The sequence below is a fragment of the Pseudonaja textilis genome, chromosome 2 (assembly GCF_049901715.1).
Source record: "Pseudonaja textilis isolate UNSWEBS1 chromosome 2, rPseTex1.2, whole genome shotgun sequence".
Lineage (NCBI taxonomy): Eukaryota > Metazoa > Chordata > Lepidosauria > Squamata > Elapidae > Pseudonaja > Pseudonaja textilis.
Window position 1 is genome coordinate 136651892 of NC_141991.1, and position 20996 is coordinate 136672887.

Below are 20996 nucleotides of genomic sequence, written 5' to 3' on the forward strand. Positions count from 1 at the left end.
GCAGGCCTTTATTTGGTCTTTGGGATCAAGCTAATCTTTAAAAGTTTTTAACTGTCATTTTATTGTTTAACATATTTTATATTGTATTTTTTATCCTTTTATATGTTGCAAGTATCAGTTTTGAGTCTGAGCAACCCTATAAATAGCAATAGCAATAGCATTTATAAAAAGGGTCATTATCATTATTACATTTACTTGTGAGATTTATATTCTGCCTTTGTTCAGGAACTCAGGATGCTGTTTGTAGTGCTGCTCCCTGCTCCTTTTTCAGTACAACATATAATATGTTGAATATAGGTTAGGATAAAGCAGGGACTGGCCTGAAGAAACTCAGAGAGTTTCTTTGGTTCAGGCAGTATTAAACCAAGATCTTGATGACCTATCCAACATCTTCATCATTGCACTTGTCTCTCAGTTTCAAAATACCTTTTCAATGCCAGTTTACTGAAACTTGTATTATCCTGAATTTCAGTTGAAAGAACAAAGCTAAAATCTGAGGAATTGCCCCAAACACAACAGAAGAGAACACTATGTAGTAATGCCACAATTTTTACGCCCAACAGAAAAGGCAAAACTCTGCAATACACATTACGCAAACCAGCTGTGCAGCATTTTCTTCTTTTTAAAGGCATTGTTGATATCCCTAGAGGCAAAACTCTCTCCCATTGGAACCAGTTTAATTGCATGAAATCTGGAGACAAAAAGTGCATTCTGTACCCCCATTTTTTTTTAAATGTTCATACTGCCCAGCTCAGCTGTGGAGGGAAGAAGGCAGTTCAAAACACGTTCCAACGAGAGAGAGAGAAATGTTCCCCTCTCCACTTGAATTCAATCCTGGCCGCTCAAAACAGACAAAATCTGCGGGCTTATTCCGCTTCCAAATGTACTCAAGATGGTTGGCGGGCAGAAGCCAAGCCAGATAGATAGATATATCTTTCTACTGCAGCAGTTGAAATGTTGGACTTGGGACCAGGTTACGAAATACGTTCCAAAAAGAAAGGAAGAAAGCAGAAAACGACTGTCGGCTGAAATTAAAGCCAGGCCCGCCCGCTCTCGGCCTTCATCCCGCTTCTCTCACAAAATGTTCCCGAGCTTTGGAAAAAGTCGCCGCGTCTTGTCCAATCGCAGCGCGAGTTTGGGTCAGGCCGGGATTTGGCGCGAGCCGCATCTTTGCAGCTGTCCTTGCAATTGGGCTTCGAGGAGACTTCTAATAAGATATTTATTATTTTCTCTCTTCTTCGCAGCCGCCACCACAGCCTTGTTCTGTCTACTGTGGAGAAAGGGGAGGCTATTCCCCCCCCCAATCCCTTTGTTGTTCGCCCCTCATAATCATCAAGTCACCCGCGTTCCCCCACCCCATCCGCGGGCAATTTGATCTAAGGCACCAGGCGCCGGCAATAAAGGCGATCCCGCTTGCAAGGAAGGATGGAGGAGGGACAGTCTGGAAAGAGAAATACGATCTCTGCGGCCGGGAACTTATCCAGGCCAGCTCCACCGCCGGAGTTTAAGAAGCGTCTGCAAACAGGACCGGGCTGCTGCATTTGCTGAGTTCAGGGCGTCTCATATTCACACCGCAAACCGGGCCGAGGAAGTTTAGTCGTTCTTAAAAATTTGCGCTTGTGGGACGAGGCAACGAAAACTGGACCGCGTGGAGAACTAGAAGGAACGGGGGGACGGGTGAAGGGCGGAGGTGGGGGTGCGAAATCTGTACAGCTGGGCAATTGAAACTGAGGCCTCGTTCAGGGAAAGAGGCCTTGCGAGTTACTTTATGGCAAAGAACGGAAGATTTGGGATGGGGGGTGGGCCTGATTTTCTGAAGAACTTGAACCTCAGCCGGTTAAAAGTGGAAAATGTGGGCTAGATGAATAAGTACGTGGTTCCTTATAACGCATGTTTCCGTTAGTAGCCGAGGAAGAACAAGAGCGGTGCTTCTAGGCTCTTCAAGTAGATTTTGCAGCCCTCTTGACTTCTTAGGCACTTTTGCAGGTGAACACAGATTGCATTAAGGCTGAAATAGCTCTTTTAAAACAGGAGCAGTTCTCTACTGCTAAGCCAAGTGGGATCCGCTTGCAATCAAGAAGACAAACATAGACCAACAATGCCTTTTTTGGCCATATCCCCTTGCCCATAATGAAACAGGTTTAAGCAGCGATTATCTTAAAAATACTGATTCCCTCCCTTTCTAACAGAATAACAGAGTTGGAAGGGATCTTGGAGGTCTTTTAGTCCAAACCCTGCTCTGTCAGGAAACCCTATACCACTTCAGACAAATGGTTGTCCAATCTCTTAAAAACCTCCATTGTTGGAGCACCCACAACTTCTAGTGGCAAATCTTTCTGTTGATTAATCGTTGTGTCAGGAAATTTCTCCTTAGTTCTAGGTTGCTTCTTTCCTTGGTTAGTTTTCATCCATTGCTCCTTTTGTCTTGCCTTTAGGTGCTTTGGAGAATAGGTTGGCCTCCTTTTCTTTGTGGCAAATTATAGGAACATAGCTGTCATGTCACCCCCTAGTAGTCTTTCTTTTCATTAAACTAGCAAACATTCTTTATTTTAGCCTCCAGGTCCCTAATCAACTTTGTTGCTCTTTCTCTGTAGTCTTTCTAGATAATCAACATCTTTTTTACATCGTGGCAACCAAAACTGGATGCAGTATTCCAAGTGTCTTACCAAGGCATTATAAAGTGGTATTAATACTTCATATGATCTTGATTCTATCCCTCCGTTAATGTAGCCTAGGACTGCGTTGGCCTTTTTGGCAGCTGCAGCACATTGCTGGCTCACATTTAAGTGATTGTCCACTAGGACTCCAAGATCCCTCTCACAGTTACTACTATTGAGCCAGGTACTACTTATATACTATACCTATGCATTTGGACATGACAATTGCTAGTATGTAACATCAGTTCCACTGCACCATTCTTATTACTGGGGGCACAAATGGCCAGTATCAGGTGAAGTGAATCACTGCGAAGGGGGGCATTTCTGAGTAATGTGGACATACTTTTATCTATCCAATGACAGATTAACTCTGCTGGTGCTATTTTCTCCTTTAAGAGTTAAGACAAAATCATGGCATCAGTCAGTGATCTGTCAAAATCATGCAATAGCTCTAGCCTGACCCATCAGCAGTAATAAAAGTGCTTTAACTCAAAGGCCTTGACTGTCTAGAACCGTGAACAGATTGGACCAGCCCTATTCCAATTGCCTTTGAAAGCAGCATAGAAAGTCAGCATCTGTAGTCTAGATAAAGAATGAAAAAGGGGAGAGAAATTCTAAGTTAGGTACAGGTATGGTGTGCGTTGCTTAAAAAAAAAAACACCAGCTGGTGAAATTCTGAAGGGGGTGGATAGCCAAAATCATCCACAGGGCAAGTTATAAGGTAACATGTTATTTGTTTTAAGTCCTTTATATGGCCAATCACCTCACAGAATTTAAAATATCAACACCAAGCAGTAACAAACAAATTTTAAAAAATTTAAATAACAACCAAGAAAACCAATCGACATTTCATGGGCTCAGTTAACCTCCTGACACCGATGTCCAGGCAAACCAATCGGGTTTTGAGGGAGAGCTAAAACCAGCAGAGTTAAAACCAACCTGTTCCAGGGGGTTTGTGATGTGACAGGAAAGACTCTGGCAAATGCTGAAATTACTAGTACCTCCATTGTGATACAAGCTCCATCCCTTTTATACCATATGTGCTCTGATGTCACCTAGGAATAGGAGTGATGCGTATGTTGCGATGTCACAATGCTCACATTTTGATTTTGATGGACACTGGAAACCTGTGGATGCCTCTATGAACAGCCTGCTGCTATTCATCATCGGTATTCAGCAGCAATCAGAACAAAAGCAATATAGAGAAAGGTTAGGGATCAGCAAAGGGAGAAGCCATTTTCATGCCAGTAAAGCTTTGTGCAGGCTTATAGAATGGGTATTGTAACTTAGTAGTGAAGAAATGTTATCTGATGCTAATTGTGCTGCATTCAGACATAAGCCTTATGCTTGTTGTGTGTTCCTACATTTATTCTGCTCCTCATCTTACAAATGTCCTCAGATCTGGAGAAAATACTTCTCTATTTTGTCATTATTAAATAACAAACCTTTCTCTACTTATAGCTCTGGCAGGCTGGTGCAAAAGGGGTAGCAGATATTTTGTTTCAGTAAAGCTATTGGCTCTTATTATTTTTCATAGCGTCAGATTTTTGTCCGTAAGGAAAAGAATGGATTCATCTTCAAACACCCACATATTATCAGGGACACACACCTATGGGAAAGAGGCTTGTTTCTATTTGTAGAATCCTTCCACTTTCTTAAAGCTCATGAAACCTAGTTGGGAGTACATAACCAGCATGCAATCTCCAAGTCCCCCTTTTGTAGCCTTTGGGACTTGCCTGCTAGTAACGGATGGCATCAATTCCTCCCATTGAAAAATTTTATATAGGCCCTAAAGTGAATGTCTCAAGGAAAAATACCCAAAATCCCTACAAAGAAGCTCTATCCATTTGTGTGTGATGGCCATCTATCTGTTCTGCTTTACAATTACACTTGTACTCTCGTACGCTTTTACTGTTTTATACAAGCTGCAGTTCCTTGCTCCTGACTGAAACTGGCCTAATGCCAGCTTATGCACAGTTCACTATTTTCTGCTTTGCTCTGTCCCAATGAACACTACCTCGTCTCTCTCTCCCCCCCCCCGCCCCCACAATCTTGTGCCCTTGTTGACTTCTAGGGCTGACAATTCCCACCAGAAATACCTCTGGCTGGGGTACTGAAAATACAGTCCAGCAACTCTAAAAATGCCAGACTAGGGAAAGTTACTGTAATTAAATCCTGAACGATACAATGGTAACACTAGCATTATTTTGCCAGTTCCAATTTTTCTTAACTGTAAATGCAGGGTTTTTTGGGGGTGGCGGGGGGTGGTGGCCAAGGACTCTATTTAATGACTTTGGGAGACCAAGGGCCATATGGAAGGAAGGAAAAGGAAAGCAGATGGTTGGAAAGAGCACTCTGTGCAAGATCCTGTAAAGCTGTTGCCTGAAATGTAGTATTAGATTTGATGAATAAATACCTCTTTATGTTCCAGATGGGACCATTCATGATGAGTGAGCATTCAGTGACTTTTCATTAAAAAAAAAAAGACTTGATGACAGACAGTGGAAAGCTTATGTTTCAATGTTTTATTGGGTGGGTGGGGTGGGTCAGTGGTGGGATTCAGGTTTTTTTTTACTACTAGTCCTGTGGGCGTGGCTTGGTGGGAGTGGTGTGGCTTGGTGGGCGTGGCAGAGGAAGGTTACTGCAAAATCCCATTCCCTCCCCAACTCACCCCGCTAACCTGCTTTCCAGTAGGGCAACAAAAGGTGCCAATCAGCTGGGACTCGGGAGGCAGAGAATAGATGGGGGAGGGGCCAGTCAGAGGTGGTATTTGCCGGTTCTCCGAACTACTCAAAATTTCCGCTACCGGTTCTCCAGAACTGGTCAGAACCTGCTGAAGACCACCTCTGGGGTCAGTAGGTGGGGTGCTTTCCCTTTTTAAAAACAGTGGGTTGTATCCCTCTTCCAATCTGCTTAAAAATGTAGAAATTTGCATTTCTGCTCAACATAAGCTGACTAGAAGTTACTCTAGCTCTACATTTCTCATGTCTTCAGACTTAAAAGTGAAGGACATGCCTTCCACCTACAGCCTTACAATCACCTTCATCAATCTTGTTTGGAAAAAAGTCTGTTTTGGTTCTGCGTATTTGACCGTCCCTAGGTAGCCTATAAGGGGACGTGGTGGCTCTGTGGCTAAGAGGCTGAGCTTGACGATCAGAAAGGTTAGCAGTTCAGCGGTTCAAATCCCTAGCACCGCGAAACGGAGTGAGCTCCCATTACTTGTCCCAGCTTCTGCCAACCCAGTAGTTCTAAAGGATGTAAAAATGCAAGTAGGAAAATAGGGACCCCTTTGGTGGGAAGGTAACAGCGTTCCGTGCTTCTTCGGTGTTTTGTTATGCTGGCCACATGACCGTGGAGACGTCTTCGGACAGAGCTGGCTCTTCAGCTTTGCAACAGAGATGAGCAGCGCCCCCTATAGCTGGAAACAACTAGCAGGTATGTGCAAGGGGACTGTTGCCTAGATAGCCTACTAAATGGGCTAAAATGGTGCCAGTCCAATGGACTTTAGGATCTGTTCATTCTTTCCCTTTGGTGATTCTGCTCTTGATGGAGCTCAGTAGCACTGCTTCCAAAGGATGAAGCAGACTCTGGTCGATGGGGGATAAAGCTCATTTAAGAGGCAAAAAGTTCATTAGTACAAGAGCTCGATGCAGAATCAGACAGATCCTGACTATCTTTGCCACCTCCAGTGCTGAGGGGGCCTGAAATTCTTAACTCTAATCCCTAATGCAAACTGAAAGCGTCACTGCAAGTTCAAGCATGGGAGCCTCTTCTTTCTCACGTTTGGGTGGCGACTGGCATGTTGGACAGGGCTGGGAAGACTCGGATTCGAATCCCTGTCACGAAGTTTACTCTATCTTGTTAGACAAATCATCTGCTTTGTCTAATTTACATACTGTGGATTTTCCACCAGTGTTTATTACTTTAACCTTCCATTTTGCTGACTTTAAAAAAATAGTTTTATTTTCCCTGCCGAGAAGGCCCAGTGGGACATAAATATCACACCAGGCTCTTTTCTTTTTTTAAAAAAAATGCTATCTCTTTACACTTTGCGCCTGAACTGTCCATTAACACATCTGTACCACAGGAGGATGCAAGTTCAGAATACCGATAATGCACACACGATCAGCCTGATGTGTGAAATTCTCAAATAGGAAAATTTTTGCCAGTTAGCCATTTTGTACGGTGGTTATATCAGAAACCACCACCACCCGCCATCCTCTCACATCCTTCAGAGCAAAGCACGTGGATTGCATAATCTGAGGAGGAATGGGGTGGGGTTGGGGGAGGCTTCACAGCCTTCATTGCACCGGCTACTCTCAAAAGCAGTTCAGCCAAAATATTCCCAAGCAGTAACACTTGACGGATCCCTTCCCAGTTCCTTTCCACGAGGATGACCTCCACAGCCTATCTGTTTTGAAAGCTGCATCTGTTTGTCTTCTCTGTTTGCTCTGATGCATTTGAAAATGGCGCAAAATACACGTGGTCCTCTACTTACAACGGTTCAAGGTTACAGCGGCACTGAAAAAAGTGACTTATGACTAGATGCAATACTGGATGCAGTATTCCAAGTGTGGCCTTATAAAAGTGGTATTAACACTTCACGGTGATCTTGATTCTATCCCTCTGTTTATGTGTTTGTCTGAATTATATTCAAGAATGTTTATGCGTTAAAGTTCCTTTCCTGCCCCCACTCCAATGTTCCTTGTGATCTATTCCTCCCCCATAACCTTCAGTCCTATCCCTGGGAGAATCTTGACCGGCACACTATGATTCAATGAAACATAGCAGAACCCCGCCTGTCTTTGAGATCTAACCTCCTTAGAAGAGAAATTGCCAAATAAGGGGTAAACCCCAGGAACTGCATCCTCTCCGCCAAGCAAAGGAATTCAACCAAGCCTGAGATGGCTGCAGAGAGCGAGAGGGACAAAGGGCATGTAGATAGAAAAATGAGGGTAGTTAGTGTTGCTTTTTTTCCCCGGTACACCCCCTTTAAAAGACCCCCGTCTCCACAGCCAGATGGACTGGATGCCCATGTGGGCTACCATCCCAGAGCATTGCCAAGTCCAGCTTCGGATCAGCAATGCCCCGTGAGCCTCCCTGGCACAAAGGGAGCATGGATAAAAATAGATGCATCTGAATGTTAAAAATAGTCTCTCTCAGCACGCAATTGGCAAGGCAGTGGCAAAACACCACTCGGGGTGGGGAGGAGGAGGAAGGAATAAGGGGTGTTCGGGCATCAACGGCTGCAGACTTCAAAGGAGGAGGGGGGTCTCTGCCTTCAGCAACAGCTGCTGGGTTTGAGGGATCAGGTTTCACAGAGCTACAAAACCAAAAACTGGATGGCACTACAGTTGGACCCTCAACCTCATTCCGAGAACCGAACAGACTCACTGTAATGTTTACCACATGTCAGGCTTGTTGGTTCTTTGGACTTCAAGCTGACATGTTCACAGCAAACACATTCCACATTATTACAACCATATTTAATGAAAAGGGGGAGAAAAGATGGGCTCGGAGGGGGTGGACAGAGTGAGTAGGAAGGCAATGTCCCTGTTTTGCTCTGAGGGCCCTGTCTCCCTGCACAATTTCCCTATATGCTTGCACTGTATAGGGAAATTATATAATGTAATGGCGCCATCTGCTGGGCACCAGGTTCAAGGAGGTTCCTTTACGCCAGTCCCTACTGCAAAATTTCCTTGGGGCAGGCAAGGAGACCCATGCATTTGCCTGCAATAACTTCCTCGGTACCCATCGAGCTCCCTGTGCTGGTTTTAAATTTTAATTAAAAACAAAAAAACAAAATCTGAAATGGAAACCTACAAACTCTCTAGGAAACCCTGGGGGGTCCTCTGTAGCCACTTTTAGGAAATAAACCTGGCGCGTGCAGACCCCTTTGTTTGGAACCCATGTGTCTAGAGAAAAAGGCAAATGGAAGCTGGGGTGTTGGGAGAGCATCCTGGGGCGGGTGGGTGGGACGGGACGTTAACTCGGATGGGAGGATTCCCTTCATGCTTCCCTTTCTAGGAAATGAATGTGTAGGTCCTGGCTGTGCCCAGACTTGCCATCTTTTTAAGCAGTTAAATGAGGACAAAGAATATGAAAAGCTTAGAGAGCTCCAAGGACCCCCACATCCTGTGCTGCAATTATTCTCCTTGATTAATATGATTTTAGTTATTTCAGATTTCTCCCCCTTTTACCTGTGCAACTGCCATGCATGGGCCTCAAGTTGTGATACAGGGCTAAACCAGTGGTGGGATTCAGCCAGTTCGTACCACTTCGGGAGAACCGGTTGTTAACTTTCTGAGCAGATTGGTGAACTGGTTCTTGGAAGAAATCATTAGGGCAGAGAACCGGTTGTTAAATTATTTGAATCCCACCACTGGGCTAAACCCACATCCGCTTCTGCGCAGTCTACTTTCCTGGACTTCTTCATAAACCCATCAAGCTAGTGGCTGAGATGTGTAATAAGCTCACTCCCATCTGCTCTGGCCACTTGTGTTCAAGCCGTGTATAAAAAGCTTGCCAAATGGCAGGTGTAGGCCCAGGCCTTAGGGAAGAGTCTACTATGGCTGAAAGATAGAAAACTCCTTATTGATCCTTACACTGATAGCGAACTCTACCCTAGTCTCCAGCCATTTCACTCAAGAAACTTGGTCAAATCCTTATCTTCCATTCTCCCTCTCTACAAACAGAGATTGGGAAAACGTTTTTGAGAAGTGCTTTGCCCCTCCTTGTTCTCAGGGACAGAGGAGAAGACAGTTCTACACCAAAATACTAAGCACATCTACACCCAAATACTAAGCAACACTGGCCACATCTGGCCCCTAGGCTGTCCCTATCTGGCCTTCATGGGTTGCTTTTATTTTGAAGGCAACTATTTCTTTTTCTTCAATTGATGTATGTGCATGCATTTAAGACCCCTCACACCTTCACAGCCTTATTGGTTTGGCCTTTGGCAATAATTTCAATTTCTCATGGGGTCCTTCAGGAAAATTAATTGCCCACTCTTGCCTTAACAGCTTGTCTAATAGGCTCGTATTTTCATGGGAAGTGGGGACTGAGGCACAAATTAGTCTCTGCCCTTTGCTTCGAGCAGCCCAATATCTTTGATCGATTCTAATCTTGCTGGTGAAAACTTAAGACAAACATGCAGACGTTTACAGCAGTTGATCAATACCAGACAAAAATAGTTTGTTACTATGTTCACATTACTTCCGGCAAAACTTCTTGCCAGAACCTTTTGCTAAACGCGACACGAAATTTTCACTCTTTTACTTACATCGAACGGGGGAAATCAGCCTGCTGCTTTTCCTCCACTGCCGCACATGATTCTCAGTGTGTTGTGAAGCAACCAGATCTCAGGATCTCTGATTTGCTGCAAAACTGTGGAGGGAAGTTGTATATGTTTTTAGACTCCCACCCCTTCTGGGTTTTTTTTTTTTTTATTCTCAGGAACAGCCTGGCAAAGAGCCACAGCAGCTGGTTTTGGCCAGAATTTCTCATACCTCAAGAGCCTTTATTCACTTATACTCCAGAAAAAGAAAACAGCAGCCCAATATGGAAGACTTTGGAAATATCCGAAGAAATACAAGGCACCATTTTCTTCACCATACTGAAAGACCCCAGGAATTATCACTGTTGTTTTTTAAGTTGCTTTGCTCTGCATGCCAATCTTAGCTCTAATATAATAATATATGGTCTTTTATTGGTTTACAGCTCATCCTTGACTTACTACAGTTCATTTAGTGGCCATTCAAAATTACAATGGTACTGAAAAAAGTGACTTATGACCGTTTTTCACAGTTACGACCTTTGCAGCATCGCCAGGATCATGTGATAAAAATTCAGATGCTTGGCAACTGTTTCGTACTTATGACCGTTGCTGTGTCCCAAGGTCATTGTTATGTCCCAAGGTGTGATCCCCTTTTGAGACCTTCTGACAAAGTTAACGGGGAAGCCAGATTAGCTTAACAATCGGGTTACTAACTTATCAGCTGCAGTAATTCACATAACAGCTGTGCCAAGAAAGGTAATAAAATGCGACAACGCTCACTTAACAAATGTCTCACTTAGCAACAGAAATTTTGGGCTCGATTGTGGTCATAAGTCAAGGACTATCTGTATTTGATTTTTATCCTGCCTTTGTTTTGGTCACTTAAGGTGGCATACACATCTTAAAGCTCCCTCCAAATTCCCTCCATATTCCCCCAAACAAACCACCCTGTGAGATGGGTTGATTTAAGAGAGAGTGACTGGCCCAGAGTCTCCCAGATGCCTTTCATGCCTAGCGGAGGATTTGATCTCAGGATATCCTGGTTTGTAGCAGGGGTGGGATTCAAATTTTGTAACAACCGGTTCTGTGGGCGTGGCTTAGCTGGTGGGCATGGGTTGGTGACTGGGTGGACATGGCTTGGTGGTCATGTTATTGGCTGGGTGTGGCCAACTCAATATCACTCATATCGAGGCATGCGTCTCCTTGCCTGGCCTCTCATGACTGTGGGGATGCTGCAACAGTCGTAAGTGTGAAAAATGGTCATAAGTCACTGTTTTCAGTGCCATTGTAACTTTGAATGGTCACACCACACAAGCAAAGTACCAGCAAAGGAGCGGGGAAAAAAACTCCAGAGAAGTTCCAGAGACAGGAAGTCTAGTCCTGCCAAGAATGTAATCAGGGTTAACGGAGAGGCAGTTTCTGTAAGCAACACCAGAATGTTTCCTTCCTGCCTTCCTTACAGGATTAGGCCAGTAATTTCTGCTAACAATTGGTTCTCCGAACTTCTTAGAATGTTAACAACCATTTTTAGCGAATAGGTGCGAACTGGTAGAATCCCACCCCAGCTTGTAGTCTAGCATCTTAGACAGCATTGTTGTTTGTTTGTTTTAGTGCCATCCTTGCAAATATCTTAAAGGCTGAGGTTGTTCAGCAGATGGCAGCTTTTGAAATTTTTACTTTTTTTCCGTTTTAAATTTGGGGAAGACAAAAATATTTACATATGTAATATTTAAGACTAGAAATAGTCACATCAGTTTTTCAGCTCACAGGTCTTTTGAGTGGGGCATATGTTCCAACCTTCTGCACCTTCACTCAAAAACAAACGGCATTCTATTCAAGGCTACCTTTGCCTAAGGAAATGTGGAAAAGACAGCAAATTAAATTGAAGTTAACGCTAAAGCCACAAAGGTGGCCCCCCCCAAGTTACTTCTTTAGCTGCATTTCCCCAGTGTATTTTTGATAGAGGTCCAGCTAGACTAAAACCTAATTGTTCACTCCAAGGCATGACAAATTAGAAAATAGGTTTTTTTCAGGCCCGATGTACCACCGATACACATTATTATTCAAAAAAGCTACGAATGCGCCGAAATGGAGAGGCTCATGCTCAAATTAAATGGGAAGGAAGAGTCAGAGTATTATTTGGTCTGTGATAAGTGGTACAGCTGCGTAGAGCGCAAGAAAAAGGGTATACAGGATAGATGAACCCAGGACACATATTATAGTTGTATATATTGAATGTATGATAATAACGATTTCAAGGCTTCTTGTCTATTATATAAATATTATGAAGGCTCCATCCGATTAACCAATACAGTTATAATCCAATAGTAATAGCAGAATAATATATTATTTATTAACAAGTAATTAATAAGGGATAAGGAATACTTGCCAATGATTACTTATTACTGTTTACTATGAGCTATCAGTCTTAATATCAAATGTAGTAGATAGAAATATGTTAATTATTCTATTTATATTCTTTTTATTTTTACATATTTGTATGTTTGTTCGTGTTTTAATCTTATGTAAATAAAGTCTATTTTAAAACTTTTTTTAAAAATAGGGTTTTTCACACAGGTCATCATTTTTTTAAGAGAGATTAATTACCCCAAGCTGCGAAGACCACAAATTCATGGACCTTGGGTTTCTCCTAAAATATTGACGGAAGGGTTTTATGCAGTACAATATTGTTTTGAGCTATTGCCTGTTGGAGATTGCCTGGGTTATTGATATAGCTTGCAAGCAACCATGATGTTCAAATAATGCTACTGTTTGAAATGTATGCATTTTGCATGAACTCATTTAAACATAGAAATGTTTTAAGGAAATAAAACAATCAAGTGGCTGGGAGAGTGAGATCTTCTGTATACCAGGTAAAATGGAGATTCTGGTTAATGTGACACAGTCATAAAACAGTGAAATGTGAATGATATGAGTAGGATGTGAATTGTTTATTAAGAATGTGTTATATGTGGGCATCTAAAAACAGATAAGAGAGAGATAGTTTGGAGAGGATGATTCTAGATGAGAATAATTGTTATGTCACAAAAGTGGGGTTCTGCTTTAAACCTTAAATCCTTCTTCTTTGATTTAGTTTCTTGGGAAAATGACTGGGCCTACCAAAATTTGAAATCAGTGTTTTTGGGGATGGCTATTTTGTGAATAGGCACACACAGCACAGATTGCAGACATGTTCACTGCTCCAAAAATATCGGGGGCGGGGGGGTTGTAATTAAAATTAAAACCCACAGAAACAAAATTAAAGCCTCCACAATCAGAAGCCATAGAAGTTCAATTACCAGGATCATATTCTATAGAACAAGGCTAGATTCTGCTAGATGTAGACAATTTATGTGGCTTCACTCTATTTACCTTTTTATTTATTAAATATATATGCCGCCAAGCGGCTCTGGATGACTTCACCAAGATAAGTTGGTCTCAGGATTTGACCAGATTAATGCTATTAGGAAATCCTAAGGCCATGGAACTAAACTTGGAAGCTGAAGAAATATTCCAGAAGAAAGGAAGGCCATTTGATATTCCTGCCAGGAAAACGATGTGGTTGTGTCTAGTTGGTTACCAGATGTAGAATTCAAAAAGGGCACCCTTACATTTATCCGCAATTGCACAAAGCTTTAAAAGTACACATTTACTCCAAAAATAGACACCTCACTGAATGTCAGCCCACTTCTAGAGGCATTCTAGAAAACTGCCTGGGGTGTCAAAGTTCCATGAGCATTTGCCTATGATATATAAATGTCTATGAGCAGTCACTTGCTATACTTCTACAGAAAACACAAGAGACTGGTTTAAAAAGAACATTAACTTTGAATCTGCAGGAAACTATACTTGCATGAAATTGGCTGTGCTCATATCAGATCTCTGTCCTGCTTATTGTTTCTGTTCCCAGTCTCAGCAGTTAGCCGAGTTTGCCAAAAAGACGGATGAAGCCCCCCACCACCACCACTATTGACAAGCACAGTTGTTGTTACAAAACAGCGGCAATGATGACATACTTTATATTATTTCTGTAGGATGGCTGGGTGATTCTGAGTAGATGCTATGAATTAGGATTTCAGGAATAGCCAAAGCCAAACAGATTTTTACATACTTTATGGTTGCTTTTTGGATAGTGTTGGAATGGGACGGGGTAGTTTCTTTACAGAGGCTAGAAACTGGGAGATTGGGAGTTCTAGTCCTGCCTTAGGCACAAAGCCAGCTGGGTGACCTTGGTCCAGTCAGTCTCTCTCAGTCCTAGAAAAAAGACAAGAGCAAACCACTTCTGAAATCTTGACAAGAAAACTTGTCAAGGGAGTTGCCCAGGCAGTTGCCAGGAGTCAACTTCAACTCGGGGGAAAGAAAGAAAAAACCCATCCCATCTTAATACTGGGTGCATCTAAAAAAAATTAAGTCTGCCTTAATTATAGGCTGGGAATAAGATGAAGCAATGGTATGGGGCATCATTGGAAAAAGAAGTTGACCGAGAAGAATGCATACTGTCAGTCTCAAAGAATATTTCCCTTCAACTTATCATTCATGTCTTAGTCAATTACTTGAATGTGACTGGAGTTTACATAGAAATGTTCTGACAAATCTTGACTTGCTAAAAAGACAGCCAAAATCCAATAATGTCAGGGGTCCACTTAATTTCTAGGTGCTCCCATATATGGACACAATAAATACTGTCGGCCATCCTGTCACATGACCCCCAAACATATAAACTGAACTTGTGGCTGATAATATAAGTCTGAGAAAAAGAAAGATAATGGTTCGCACAGGGAAAGGACTAAGAAGCTGTGAGAAGGGGAGGAAAGGGAAGAGAAATGGCTAGCAAACAAGGATGGGATTAAGCAGTGCCAAGTTGCTGAAGAGATGCAGTTCCTGAGAAATTCAAGACCACCAAAGAGGAATTGGAAGGAAATTGCTAGGAAGGAATGTCCCTTTAGGGTAGGGGTGTCCAACCTTGGCAACTTGAAAACTTCAACTCCCAAAATTCCCCACCCAGCATGACTGCCTGGGGAATTATGGGAGTTGAAGTCGACAAGTCTTAAAGTTGCCAAGTTTGGTTCATTCCTGCTTTCGGGATATCTGATGGGGAAAGAACTAAAAACACTACACGTGCCCATGTTTTGCTGACTGTAACAGATTGGCAATTAAATTTAATTGAAGCCCTTGATAAATGTTTTGGGGAATTTAGAGGCAGCTACATTACAGGATGGGCACATTGTCATTTTAAAAGAAGAGTACTGTTGCTGAAGAGAGAGTTAATTTCTGAACTGCAGAGCAATTACGGCCAAATAATTTGCTACATTAAAATCCCCTTTGAATGGTGACTAGGAAGGCAAAATTGTAGGCCTGTTTGTAGGAACTGCTTGCTTAGTTATCTGCCTGGATAAGCCAAAGTTTCAGAGTCTTTTCATACCTTTTATTCTAAGAATTGTTTTAAGGGTGGGATTCATAAGACCTTCCTGTCTTCCTGCTGTCTATTGTCTGACCAATCTTGAGAAATCACATCAAATCACCTTAAGTCCCTTGAGATTGAAACTGACTCATTCCCCAATAAGCCAGATATATTTGGGGTATCTGCAGAGGTGGTATCCAGCAGGTTCTGGCCAGTTCTGGAGAACCGGTAGCGGAAATTTTGAATAGTTCAGAGAACTCTGACTGGCCCCGCCCCCATCTATTCTCTGCCTCCCAAGTCTCAGCTGATTGGCTGGGTCTTCTTTTGTTGCCCTGCACAGGAGAACAGCGCTGGAAAGCAGGTTAGTGGGGTGGGGAGGGAATGGGATTTTGCCGTAATCTTCCCCCAGGAGTGGGGAGGGAATGGAGATTTTACAGTATCCTTCCCCTGCTATGTTCACCAAGCCACGCCCATCAAGTCACATCCACAGAACTGGTATAAAAAAAATTTGAATCCCACCACTAGATATCTGCTTGTGAAATACCCTGAATATTTTGTGAATTTTTCAGAAGAGGGTGTTTTGGCAGAGTACTCCACAATATAGGCTCTGATCTTGAATAAATGAGTGCAGAATTGGTGCTCCATTAATTCCCAATTATCGGTGTTAGGAATGTAAGTCACCTAACAGTTATTTGAGTTGGAAATATATAAACCAGGATAAACATTTTAATACTGTGTCTTTAAGAAAATGCAAAAAAATGTAATTGGATGTGGTTTCTCAAACAGCCATAAGATGGAGCCAGAAACCTGGGTTGTTTAGTCTTAGTCTCAGAAGAGAGTGTGTCTCAGTGAGTCTCTGTTTCCTTCTGTTGGAGAGTTTTGCCGTTCCTCCTAAATGGACTGTTATTCTTGGATTTGATGTAAATCTGATACTGAACTGTTTTTGATACTGGACTTTGTTATTGGATTATCCCTGAATTGAACACTGACTGCCTTACCTGTGAATGACTTTGGACTGTGTTTGAACTTTGCTTAAACGTTTCTGGAAGTAAAAACCTACATTTACTGTGCAGTGTATCTGTGTGCTGTGTGTGTATTATTCAAACACTTCTCTCACTACGTCTCCCTGTATGTGCTCATTCTCCTAACAGGGAATTACCTCAACAATAGGTCAACATGCCATATTTCTAAAGAGATAGAAGGAATGTAAGGGATTATTAGTTCTTATCACTTTGTTGTTTGTGTGTATACTGAGAATTTATGCACCAGAGACAAATTCCTTGTGTATCCAATAAATAATCTTCTCTTCCCTTTTTCCTTTCCCCTTCCACTCCACTCTCCACCTCATTCCATTCTACTCTCCATCAATTTCCATGCAGAGTTGGATTGACGTGGACAAAGTTCAATAGGAAATAAGATCATCCCAAGATAGAAAGAAATTCCAGTGCCTCACTTTCTGGTAGATGTGCTCTGTCTCAGCAAATTGGTAAGATGAAACCAATGGTATAAGTAGACCTATATTTGGTGGTTTCAACCAAAGAGGTTAAAGAAGCAAACATGGTTTGAATCAAGAGGGAAAAAAACAAAAGAAATACTCCTAAAATGGAGAGCAACCATGCTTTGTATATAGAACAAAAGTTAAACATAATGTAACCTTTTTTTAAGGAAAAGGGCTCTTGTTTATGCACTGTTTTCTTGGCTAAGCAACAAATAACTAGAAAAGCATAGGCTGATAGAAAATCCATTTAGCATTATATAAAAATTGGTCCTATATTAGTAAATTAGCTCTCTGATCAATCCACTTAAGAATCAGAATATATGTTTTAATGTAATTCAATGCTTGTAGGATCCATTTAATCTGCTGTTTCCATCCATAGAGGGGTTTCTATTTCCCCTTTTTTTGTTCATTGTTTCTTCAATACATAGAATAGTATAATCTATCATTGATGTAAAGGTTTTATATGAGGGATTTATTTATTTAGCAAATTGTGGGGCAGCAATTCTACATTTGAATAAGTTTTAAATTTCCCGGAAAAAGCAAAATTCACATCAAAATAATAATTCTGTCAAATGTCTTTCATGCTACCAAACAAATCCCGCGTTGAAAACTGAAAGTCAGCAACACATCTTATAGAACGCTTATCCTGTGTTGGGAGATAATGTTTGGCAGTCGGTTGCTTGAAGGAACCATCAAAATTAAGGGGTCTATGACTACTACATTTATGTCATTGTCCAAATGCAGGCTTTTCTGCAGCTCCCTCTATCAAAATTGCAATCATAAATTCTCAGGTCTTAAAGTCATCCTCGATCAAAGTAGATAGCAAATTTACTGAGATCTCCATCATATTTGCCAGGTATGGTGATGGAGAATTGATGCTTATGCCACTGTATCCTGGCCAGGGGGAAGGAATAGCTTTGGCAGCTTTAGTCTTTATTGGCTTTTGATCTTTGTAAAGGAGATTTAAGCAGTACAGTAAGAACTTCCAGAATCCGGATGGCATAAATTGTTATACAATGGAGAAAAGTGGGAAATTTTGTTACGGGTTTGGTACATGCTTTCTTCTCTAACTGAATATTTCTTACAGCAAAATGCTGAAAGTCATGTTATTAGGAGAGATTGGAAAAACACTTTTTTGCTTGAATTTCTACTGCCATTTTAAAGACCACTAGACAACTTGTGTCCTGTTAGGTCATTGTTTCAGAAATATTTCCTTATCTAAACTGAGAAACAGAATGACCATGGATTGGCAAAAAATCACTGGGAGTAGGAGTGACTTCTGACTTCCTGTTGGTTTCCCCATTGTTTCTTTATAGAAATCTGGGAGGGAGCATTGAAAATCTTCCTCCCTCCTTCCTTCTTCTTGATACATCTAGTTTAGATTTCCTGCTGGCTTTCCCATTGACTTAAAAAAAGAATAGGCACTGTGAACAGTGTATTCACAGGGGAATGGTGAGTCAGGAAGACTGAGCAAGTGATGCTAGAGGGAAGACTTGCTGGATGTAGCACAGGTCAGGAAGTGCATGTGTGCGTGTGAGAGAGGTTCCGCATAGATCCAGGAAGCGCATCGGATGTGATGCAGGCGAGGAAGTGTATGTAATGGTGCACAAGAGGTACTGCACAGGTCAGGGAGGGTGCATAGAGGTGCCTTGGAGGACTGCAACGTGGGTCAGGGTATGCAAAAGTGCACAGGAGATGCCATACGGGTCAGGGAGGATGCATGTTCTGCAGAAATGTGCAGGAGAGAAATGCCCAAGGGGTTGGGAATAGAGGACGGGGGTGGGGTGGGGGCAGAGCAGGCACGCATGAGAGGCGCTGCATGGATCAGAGGTGCAAGGAGGTGCGGAATGGGTTGGGAAGACTGAATGGAGGCGCACAAGTAGCTGTCATGGCACAAGTGCAGAGAGGCTGGGGAAGTTACACGAGTGATGAAACTTACCCAAGCAACTTGCAACCCTCTCTGTCGGCTTTTCTATTATCAACTGCGCTTGAGGGAGCTGGCAGGGAGCATGGCAATCACAAATACATTTGCACCTCCTGCCAACTTCTCCACTGACATGGAGGAAGCTGGCAAGGAGTATAGAAAATGACCATCACACGACTACAGCTGATTGTAAGAGTGGTGTGGTGTAGCATTAACTTTGGATGCATTCTGTAAATTAGCCCATTTGAGGTAGGTTGAACAAAATTGGTATAATGCCCCATTTTGCCCAACTGATGTTTACAAAGAGACATGAATTTTAGTAAGACTATCCACCACTCCTTATGAAAGCGTTATTTCATGTTTCTCCTATTACAATTAGGTTTCTTTAGATGTTTTTGTTAAAAGCAGCATGCTTTTAGGGAAGTCATTGCAAAACTTCCCATCCCTTGTTAAGACATAAAAGAATATAAAGCATCCATGAAACAAATTGCACGGCTCGCCTATTTTTATCCTGCTCCGTATAAGTTATATGCATTGGTCCACCTACTTGATAGCTCTGTAACTGACTTTCTGGAAGCAAGCACCATGGCGTAAAAATATATACATATAGGATTATACTGACTCAAGTGAAAAGTTATGGCCTTCTACAAGTTGAGCTCTACTTTTGTTGGTTCGTGTGGCTTTATTGACAAAGCAGAAATGATCTGCCACAGCCTTTCTCCGAGTTATGTTTTCAGCCCAGCTAACAGTTCTGGGATTTCTAATGGCCTTCCATACTTGGTTACCGGCCCTGCTTAGTTCTTCAAGATCAAACGCACAAGGCTTCAATCTGGATGCCAATCTTGGCCTGCCTCTATAGCTCCGTCCTTGCCGTCATACCTGCTGATCTAACATTTAAGGTAATCAAAGAAAATTAACCAGGATCAAGTGTGGACAGGTTCAGTGCAAGAGACAAAAGCGTATTCCTACTGAGCTCCCTACCTTTAAAAGGTTCACATTCTAGGCTGAATATAAGTTGTGCAAATATGTAGATGCACAGAGTTGGTCAATGCACGAGGGTAGCAAGAAAGAGAAGTATAAATTTCAGTACAGGAGATGGGATTGAGCAACCACTGAAAGGGAACTAATGATGCGGCAGCTAAATGTTAGCCCTAAAATGCCATCCCCGAGTGCATATCTGTTCCGCAGTATGGCAATTGCAGAGTTCAAAGATCCTATGAGAGTATTGGCTGTCTGAATAATCAAGCAAAAGTGATGCTCTCCCAGGTTTGTCCAATGAAAGAGTCCTTGTTTTCTGTCATTCCCAACTTTCCTGGTAATTTATCTTCACCTTTCAGCTCATGACTTTAAAAAACAAACAGCAGCCATACGAAGGCGGCAGAAATAAAAATGCTTTCTAGCTTGGCACCTCTTCCATTGCATCTTATCTGCTGGTTCCCCCACCCCCACCCCCGATTCAAATTGCCCCCACCTTTCTGGTGTTTGGAAGGGTGTTAAAGGCCTTTGTTGCACAAGACTCTAGTGGGTATTATTGAAGCTCCCTTTTCTTCATTTTCTTTGTTCCACCCAGGTGTTATCTCTACCATTTTTATTAGTTTTTGTGTGTGTGGTTTTCAAGTGTTTTTAGCAGTTTGTAAATAGCCCAGAGTCCCAAGGAACTGGGCAGCATAAACATAATCATCCTTCAAAAGCAGCCTAAACCTGAGGTGGCTGTGAGGTCTTCACAGGAGAACCATGAAGGCTTGAAGAAATGTTATGATTTAAAACCTGAGTTAAGTCTTGGCGCCACAGTCAGTGGCACCAAAAGATATGTAAAGGGGGTCCGTGGTGAAGAAAAGGTTGAGACATATTAGCCTAAACCAGGGGGTCTTCAAACTTGACAGCTTGTGGACTTCAACTCCCAGAATTCCTCTTCCAGTCATGTGCTTGTGAACTTCAACTCCCAGAATTCCTCTTCCAGTCATGTTAGCTCAGGAATTTTGGGAGTTGAAGTCCACAAGTCATAAACTTGCCAAGTTTGAAGACCCTTGGCCTAGACCAGGGGTGTCCAACCGTGACAACTTTAAGACTTGTGGACTTCAACTCCCAGAATTCCTCAGCCAGCTTTGCTGGCTGAGGAATTCTGGGAGTTGAAGTCCATAAGTCTTAAAGTTGCCAAGGTTGGACACCCCTGGCCTAGACAATCAGGAGTGGGGGCGAGGGTCAAAGCAGGCAAGATGGCAGACGCAGCAAGGCAATTC

The 20996-nt window shown here is 42.4% G+C and overlaps 1 protein-coding gene across 1 annotated transcript in view; it reads right to left on the bottom strand.

Annotated features, from left to right (window-relative positions):
* Window positions 1-10001, bottom strand: part of ARHGEF25 (Rho guanine nucleotide exchange factor 25) — an 82295-nt gene extending 72294 nt beyond the window's left edge. Inside the window, exon 1 of the mRNA XM_087925438.1 lies at window positions 9940-10001. The gene's annotated coding sequence lies outside the window, so the exon portion shown is untranslated. The remainder of the gene's footprint in view (window positions 1-9939) is intronic.
* Window positions 10002-20996: the final 10995 nt, after the last annotated feature.